The sequence below is a fragment of the Anomaloglossus baeobatrachus genome, chromosome 1, assembly GCF_048569485.1.
Source record: "Anomaloglossus baeobatrachus isolate aAnoBae1 chromosome 1, aAnoBae1.hap1, whole genome shotgun sequence".
NCBI classification, from domain to species: Eukaryota; Metazoa; Chordata; class Amphibia; order Anura; family Aromobatidae; genus Anomaloglossus; species Anomaloglossus baeobatrachus.
Window position 1 is genome coordinate 212,975,162 of NC_134353.1, and position 9,233 is coordinate 212,984,394.

The 9,233-nt window shown below is 39.7% G+C and overlaps 1 protein-coding gene across 1 annotated transcript in view; it reads right to left on the reverse strand.

Moving 5' to 3' along the window:
* EDNRA (endothelin receptor type A) overlaps positions 1–8,321 on the reverse strand; it is a 93,929-nt gene extending 85,608 nt beyond the window's left edge. Inside the window, exon 1 of the mRNA XM_075348046.1 lies at positions 8,137–8,321. The gene's annotated coding sequence lies outside the window, so the exon portion shown is untranslated. The remainder of the gene's footprint in view (positions 1–8,136) is intronic.
* Positions 8,322–9,233: the final 912 nt, after the last annotated feature.

The following is a 9,233-nucleotide window of genomic DNA, read 5'->3' on the forward strand; positions in this document are numbered from 1 at the left end:
CACATCGGAGTTGCCAGCCTGATTTTTTTTCTAGGCAACTGATCCAAAAATCACAGATGGACAACATTTTTTACACACTGAGAAACTAAAATGAATCATAAAGATTACAAGGAATACATGTCTACAGCCCATAGTATGGATACAAAAGCGTAAGTAAAGTTTATTAAAATTATGCATGTACAATCATTATTCTCTTCACCAGCTACTCCAGCTAAAAAAAAAATCACATATAAATATTTTTTTTAACGGATATTGAAAAAATATGCCATAACAGCTGGCATAGAGGGTGAGAGATGTGTCCAGACTCGGTGAAACCTCGGTAGACCTCTATGCAGGCAAAAGTCCAATACCCCTTATATAAACAGTACATGGCACCATGCACTTGATTCACTATGTACAGATATAAGCAGCATCTCATCATTCACCAAACCTGCCAGTTTATAGACGTATAGGTCAATTTGTGAATGAGGGTAATATATTTGTTTGTAGCTGAACAGTGACCCTCAGAGTCAATGTTACGCTGGGGCCACTTGAGCATATGGCATTTGATGCGGGTGCATTGGGTGCGATATACTAGTGACCCTCAGCTCTCACTGTGCTGCCAGCGTGAGCCGAGCGTCTTACCACTGTGATCAGATCCTGCGATCGGATCATAGCTGCGGAGGAGAGGGAGGGATTAATCTCCCCATCTCCTCCATTGCTAGCTGATGTGATTATCGCACTGCAGTCTGGTGTCATTCGAGTGAAGTGCGATGTTTCTCTCGCACCCATAGATTTGTATGGATGCGAGTGAAAACGAATCAGATTCCACCAACAGCATGCTGCGACTGTTTTCTCGGTCCAGTTAGGGCTGAGAACATAATTGCATATGGGAATGGCCCCATAGAGTAACATGGGTCTGAGTGGAATGGGATTTTTTTTATCTCATTCCACTTGAGCAGTTTTACTCGCCGTGTGTCCTTAGCCCTTACTTGTGGGCTCCTGGCACCACATTGAACGTGTCCATATAGACCTCTATACATATGCTGCCTAAGTGGATAAAGCGTATGTTAATACATGTATAAAGAAGTAGCTATACAGTTTACATAATAGTTTCTTTATAATCAAGTTAACAACTGTGCATGGGTTTCATGAATCTACCTAATCTTTGTTAACTCCCCAAAAGAAAAAGTCCATATGGGTAAGGTCTGGTGATTGTTTTGGCCACGTCTACCTACCCACTTATCATAATAATAGGCACTGTGCCACATGTACACCCCCCAGTATATTCACCTCCTCCCATATGATTTTGCTGTATGGATCTACGCTATGCTGTTCATAGTTAGGTGTAGACCTCTACTGTACCTCCATGTGCTTCCAATTTTACACAGATGCACATGGAAGGTTTTTCTCATATTTAGATTTATTAAGAATTCATGAAAAAAAATTGTGGTATGTTAGCATGACGTATTGTATATCCGTGCTTCCAGAGAAGAACCCGACATGGAGGCACCGTCTCCTTAATATGGGTGTATAGAGACTCTCCACGCTATTTAATGGGGCTTTATAGTGAGTTGCAGATTCAAAAAGTGAAAAAAAGACAGTTTTACAAATGTTTTAAAGTATTATACTTATATTACAACCTTTTTTTTCATCTTGAGAAGCACTTTTTAGATTAAGATTTCTCCTCGGCAAATGTTATATTTAATCCTGTTCATTAAAAGGAATCAGTCACGACTTTGACCTTTTTGAAACTGTTAATACGGACATACAGGTTACAGAATGCTGAAAAATGTCATACCAGTTTTAACACTTTATATAAATTAGCTCTTCCAGGCTATGGGGCGGATGCTGCCTGGATGATAACTCCACCTCCAGAGATTACTTTCAACAGAAGGGGCATTAACAGTGTAAGAAAAGTAACTGACACGGAACAGAAGAAATCAAATTTGACTTCTTGCAAACACATTTTTTGCAGCTCCCTGAGCTCTGCTTTATTACAACCCTGTCTGCCTGTGAGATGGAGGCTGAAGAGAAGGGGAACCTGCAGAGGTGTCAGTTATAACCACATACAGCTCTGCAGTGAGACACATCACACTGGTAATGCCCCTTTTATTTAAAATAAGTTTTGGAGGCAGAGATTATCTTCCAGGCAGCATCCGCCCCATAGCCTGGAAGAGCTCATTTACATAAAGTGATAAAAGATGATATTTCAACAACTAGGTATCTGATATGAGGCATAAAGATATGTCTTATTTCAGCATTTTATAAACTGTATGTCCATATTAATAGTTTAGATAGGTTAAATGTAGTGACAAATTCCCTTTAAATTGACCATTTCTGCAGAAGATGCTATCTATCCACTGCTTTCTTCTATGGTTCAGAAAGATGATCTAAACTGGGGACCTCCCCTTTCCCTTAATGACATCTACAGTATATGCCCTAATACGACATATAAAGAGAAGTCATTTCGATGAGACATCCCTTTTATACTGTAATAATGAGAACATGTTCCACGTAGAACATAGCCTTCCTGCACTTACTCTGCGCTGCCATAGTTCTGCTCCAAACCACTTTACCGGATTAACCCCAATCAATCACATATCATTTCTCTGACATCTGTTTACAGTTTATTGCTGTGATAGCTTTTCTGTGCTCATTATTTGGATGTTGTACTAGTCTTATAGACAATGACTTCAGCCCAAAATTTAGCCTAAATAAATCGTACATGCATTCCATGCTTTACATTATCACGTGAAAGTGTTCAGTGGAAGCTTTCCGGGTAGAAACAATTGTAAAGTTCTATAATACAGATTGATTACTGCCTCTAGTATGAAAACCATCAACCTTCAGCTCCATTATCTCTGTCTTATGCCCACAATTAGGTCTGAGATGTATTTTATACTATATAGGGAATTATCAAGGAACCAAACATATTATATCAATGTCAAATATCTACTGTTGGGAAGAGACGTTAGTTATAGACAGTGATTACTATCTTGTTAAATCCCAAAGAGCCTGTACTTAATATCTAATGATGGGTCATATAAGGTTCTGTACTTAGGGGTGCTTCACACACAGCGAGCTCGCTGCCGAGATCGCTGCTGAGTCACGCTTTTTGTGACGCAGCAGTGACCTCATTAGCGATCTCGCTGTGTGTGACAATGAGCAGCGATCTGGCCCCTGCTGCGAGATCGCTGCTCGTTACACACAGCCCTGGTTCGTTTTCTTCAAAGCCGCTCTCCTGCTGTGACACACAGATCGCTGTGTGTGACAGCGAGAGAGCGACAAATGAAGCGAGCAGGGAGCAGGACCCGGCGTTTGACAGCTGAGGTAAGCTGTATCCAAGATAAACATCGGGTAACCAAGGTGGTTACCCGATATTTACCTTAGTTACCAGCCTCTGCAGCTCTCACGCTGCCAGTGCCGGCTCCGGCTCTCTGCACATGTAGCTGCTGTACACATCGGGTTAATTAACCCGATGTGTACAGCAGCTAGGAGAGCAAGGAGCCAGCGCTAAGCAGTGTGCGCGGCTCCCTGCTCTCTGCACATGTAGCTGCATTACACATCGGGTTAATTAACCCGATGTGTACTGTAGCTAGGAGAGCAAGGAGCCAGCGCTCAGTGTGCGCGGCTCCCTGCTCCCTGCTCACACTGGTAACTAATGTAAACATCGGGTAACCATACCCGATGTTTACCTTAGTTACCAGTCTCCGCAGCTTCCAGACGGCGGCTCCGTGCAAGCGCAGCGTCGCTTGCACGTCGCTGCTGGCTGGGGGCTGTTCACTGGTCGCTGGTGAGATCTGCCTGTTTGACAGCTCACCAGCGACCATGTAGCGATGCAGCAGCGATCCTGACCAGGTCAGATCGCTGGTCGGATCGCTGCTGCATCGCTAAGTGTGAAGGTACCCTTAGAGCCTGTACTTAGATATCTAATGATGGGTCACTTAAGGTTTTGTTGTAGAACATTGAACTCTATGTAAGGTTAAATGTTCTGAGCCAAGGACATGACTAAGGAGCACAATCACTATAAGCAGCAGTCTAGGTAAATAGATCTCACAACTTATATGGTTGTAATAAATCACTAGAGGAATATTTTACTGAGTATTAGATATATATAGTATTAGATATAGTGATTGAGCAGAGACAACACTTGTAGAATTGTCCCTAATTTGACTACTAATCTTTGTATTATTCTTCACTCTAACCTTTTTATTTCTGAAACTTTATAACCAAAGTGGTAAGGAATCTATAGGTACATAAGTAGAGATGAGTGGACCGGTGGAAATTTGGGGTTCAGCGGGTCTTTAAATAGAGTTCGGTTTGGTGGACCTGGACCTGAACCCCATTAGAATTCACTAATTGGGCAGTTTGGGCCATAAACAGATCACTTCCGGGGGAGGGAGGACAGGGTGTTTCCATTTTTTTTTTGTACACACCACATCCGATCATGCTCTTGTTACTCCAAGTGCAAGCCTTTCAAACACTGTAAGTGGCTCGCACTGGGCTGAGCACCGAGTGTACCCGAGCACAGCACAGCTCGATCGAGTGGTTAGTATGGGTGAAGCACCCGATCTCTGAACTCGAACACTGCCTTTTTAGTAATATCGATGTTCGGTATGAACACTGAACCTAGCTTTTCAGGTTTGCTTGTCTCTATACATAACGCAAAATATTGAAAGGGATTTTGTAGCACTTCAAAATTATTGCAACCTGTGTCAGCCCAATACATGGTGACTATTCTATACATCATCCCTTTCAACTCAAGGTTTTAACATTGGTATAAGTGAATATATATTATATTTATTTATATTACTCAAATGCTATAGCAAAATTAATTTCCACAGCACTTTACAGACATTATCATCACTGTCCCCATTGAGGCTCACAATCTAAATTCCCTATCAGTATGCCTTTGGATTGTGAGAGAAAACCGGAGAACCCAAAAGAAACTCACACAAACACGGGGAGAATATAAAAAAAACTCCTTAAAAATGTAGGCTTCAGTGCTACATACTGAACCAATGTGCTGTCCTGTTATACATACTATATGGTCCTATTATGTGCATGAGCTAGCCTGATATAAAATGTTGCTGTTTGTAATAACAAATAAAACAGGAGAGGCCCCCTCCGAGGAAGACTACCAAACCTGTGCGTCGGGGCACGTTACTTAGGGCATCTGACTATCATGGGTGAGTTGATCTTTTCTATATGTGGCTTGTCTGTTTAAAGGCAGCATTTTGGTATGTTATATATGGATGGGCTTAGAGGTATGACAATTATGATTTATGTGTGGGTTACACCTATACATCATATGTGAACGTCAATTTAAAATATTGTGCCCCTCTGTATATATACATGATAAATTTTGCCTTACAGTTATGCATGAGGCTTTTTTGACAGTCTGCCACATCACATTATACTAAATGACATCCATTAATTTTGGAGTAATGTTCTCGCCCATTTTTGTTTTTTGCCCTATAGCTTTTCTTCAGGGACTCCCTATGTCTACTTGATTACCCCTTATGAGATTTTACACGTTGTATTTTACTTCTTGTTGTAACTATTCTAATAAAAAGGTTTTCTAAATTTTGCAAGAAGTTTGTATGTGACTTTTTATATATTGGTCATCTAATGACTGGGACCACATATATCCCATATTTCTCTTGTTACAAATTGTTTATAATAACACTATATGGATTTCAGCACTTTATTAAATGCAATGAATATTCTCCTGGACCCACGAAGAGTTCATTCTAACAAAGTTACAATTACAATTACTATGACTCCAGTCTATGACTGTGCTGTGACTGATGTGAGTATAACTGTTGATTACATCACTATAGACCTTATTTACTACCCATATAGTAGGTAATAAAATCTCAACCATTTTCTTCTGAACACATTGTTTCACGTGTCTTGTTGCAAGTATCTTACAAGATGATAGGAACCATAATACTTGACTAGTGCTTTTCAATATTTCTGTTGCAGCAAATTCCTGTTTATAAAGAAAGATATTTAGATGGATGTAAATATTTATTCTTCACATAGAACCACTTGTAAATCAAACACTTCCATATACAGCCTGCGCTGTGTGTCACCATTACACCAATCGCACAAGAGGGAAGACCAAGGAGGGCTCCAATGTCCAGAATCCCACAAGGAGCACGTTAAGGCTGTTTTATTACTCTCCTTTGCCCTGTCCTGAAGACTGTGTTGTAAAGCACAAACTAAATATTTGGATTGTGACTCTGGGAATCACGTTCATTTCGGGTTAAACCGTGTTCACATGGCTATTTATATGTCTTACTCCAGCGCAGAGCTGTATGAGAAAGCAGCTCCCCGTGGGACGAGTATGTCTGGAGCACAAATGGAATGTGGTGCAATCAGGTACTCTCTACTACCAGTATTATCCACTCAAAACACTAATAAAGCTCTAAATGTGTTACTATTATATCAATACTGTACCTTCATGCTAAAACACCATATACCCTGTATTAACATGTTACGCCATCTATTGCTATACACGACACACTATAGGATAAACTATACAAAACATGCAAACTACTACAAATTGATCAGTCAATGGATCATTGCAAAACATTCTCGACAGATCGATCATAATATAACCCCTATGTCTTTCAAGCATATGCATGAAGAGTATGAAAGAAAAGGGGGGGGTATACAGCAATCCAAAAATTAAAAGTGAAGATTAATTTCACATTTTTAAAATCTATGAGGAACATAAGAAAAAAGTATTTAAAAACTATAAGACAGATGACGCGTTTCGGATCAATAGGATGATATGACTAAGGGATTCTATTGATCCGAAACGCGTCAGCTGACTAATTTTTCCTTATGTTTATCATTAGTTTTAATATGTGAAATACATTTTCAGTTTTAATTTTTGGATTGTTGGATACCCTCTCTTTCATTCGTGGTCCTTGCTTCCTCTGGTGGCCAGCTGGAGCTCACTTCCATTGCAATCCTGTCCTCCTCCTGTCCAGTTTCGGAGACTGCTGGTGGACGAGCAGATAAATACTTTTCCTCTTCATAGGTAGAGTATATAATACACACAATATGATCCATAATATATGCATTTTTAGTATACATAAAAATGTACAATGTGACTTAAGTACAAAGTGATTTAGATAGGCTAATACAATAGGTTCACCTGCAGTCCTATGTAAAAGTATAAATAGTAATGTCATCAATAATTGTGGCAAATGAATAATTTAGTAGTTCTGCACATGACAAAGTAAACTCATGCATTTGCATTTTCTACTGATGGACAACACACCAGGGTACATCTCACACACAATATACATTGGAGGTCAAAGAAGCTTGCAATCCAAAAAACTTCCAAAGCTTCCAGTGCCAACTCAGTCATAAAACCTTATCAACATCCACAGCAGCCATGATGCCCATTTCTACAATGTGACATACTAGTATTTGTTGTATGTACAATAAAACACAACACATTAATGCAAATCGTCCAAAGATGTCCGCCTCGTACACGGAGTTTGGTACATTTTGGTGTTTTTTGTCCCCAATCTTTTAGATGTTTGGGGCAATGGTGAAATATTTGAAAAAAATGGAAGAATGATTTCAACAAAATACAAACGCAAAAGTCCAATACATGTATTTTACATGAAAACATATTAAAGAACATTTCAAGAAGCTGTTTCTTTAAATAAAAAAATATGCCCCATAATCAAGATGTGTCTAATCATGTCTTATTCCCTGTGTGATAGCGGAGATGGGGTGAAGATGGCGACGCCTCGTTCATTCATAAGAAGTCTCTAAAAAAAATTACAAATGAGCCAGAAACAAAGTGTAACTGGTTCCCAGTTGGAGCTTAATGAATGTAGCGCTTTGCCTCCCTTCTATTATTTGCCAACACCTCCAGAGCCACATCTATCTACAGGGGATGACTTAATTACAGCAATTATCAGATTAGTTCACTTTTCTTAACAAGAAATTAAAGATAGATCATCTGATAATTATGACTTCCTTAGATTAAACTCCAGACAACATCATGCTCAAAATCAAAGAAGACAAGACTTATTGCTCAATATTAACCTTTTCAGTTCTGAATAAACAGAGTGTAGGATAGGCTAGTAAAAAAGATAAATAAGAGATATAACTTGGCATTACCAGGTATAGCAGCTGATGGCTGTCTGAGAGGTTTCCTGTGAGTGAAGAAATCCCAGCTCATGAGGAAGACTACACTTGAGAACTGCAGCAGCCAAACTTCTCCACAGCACCTCCAAGCAGTGAACTTTCAGTCTGAGATCCCAACTTCATCTGTGCTAGCCTGTCACAGACCATGGCTGGGTGGGATGGATAATCTCCACCTCCTGCTGAAGACAAAAGAGGCAGAACAGAGAAACATAAAACACAGAGCAAGCTGATCCACTGCCAACCTCAAGCACATACATCAAAAAGACTCTGCCTTGGGGGCAAAGGAAGGACTCGGCTTCTTAACCATTTCCTCTCCGCAGCTTTCTCCCAAGTCCTCTCTCTTCACCCAGGATTGTGATGGCCAGAAGAGTAGGATAAGAGGCAGGACTCAGACTGAAACATACATTTGTGATCTTAAGTTTCATAAATTACTCTTCGTAAGAAACAAGGAGATCCCCAACCCAGATGTGTGCATTAAATAGGAAACTTCCATATAAAGGGTCTATTTCCTGACATGAAGAAGTGTATGAAGTCTGCAATCATCTGAGCTTTACTGGATGAATCACAGATTTACTGACTATTAAAATATGATGTGGTTGGCAGAACATAGATTGCTAATAATATGTGGAATATTCTCTACCTACAATTTAATGGATATACATTTAATAAAGCCACATAAACACTACAATATATTTTAATAGATTTTTTAAGCACTTTTTGGCTCTTATCCAAGAAAATCATAGAAGCCGCTTCGTTATTTGTAAACTTCACCCACAAGAGGTCCTCATATGGTGGTAAATGAATGTGTTATAGATGGTGAAACAGTAAGGAAACCTTGAACTTTCCATCAAATGGTAAACAGACAAGTCATGAGTCAAAGAACTTTATGTACTTGTATTTCTTTATTTTTTTTACTCATTTACATAGCACTATTAATTTCACAGACTTTCCATAGATCATCTTCACTGTCCCCATAGAGGCCCCATTGAAGCTCACAATCTAAATTTCCTATCAGTATGTGTGGCGCCCTGGACTAGCCAGGTCGTCACATGTACTACAACATACACCCC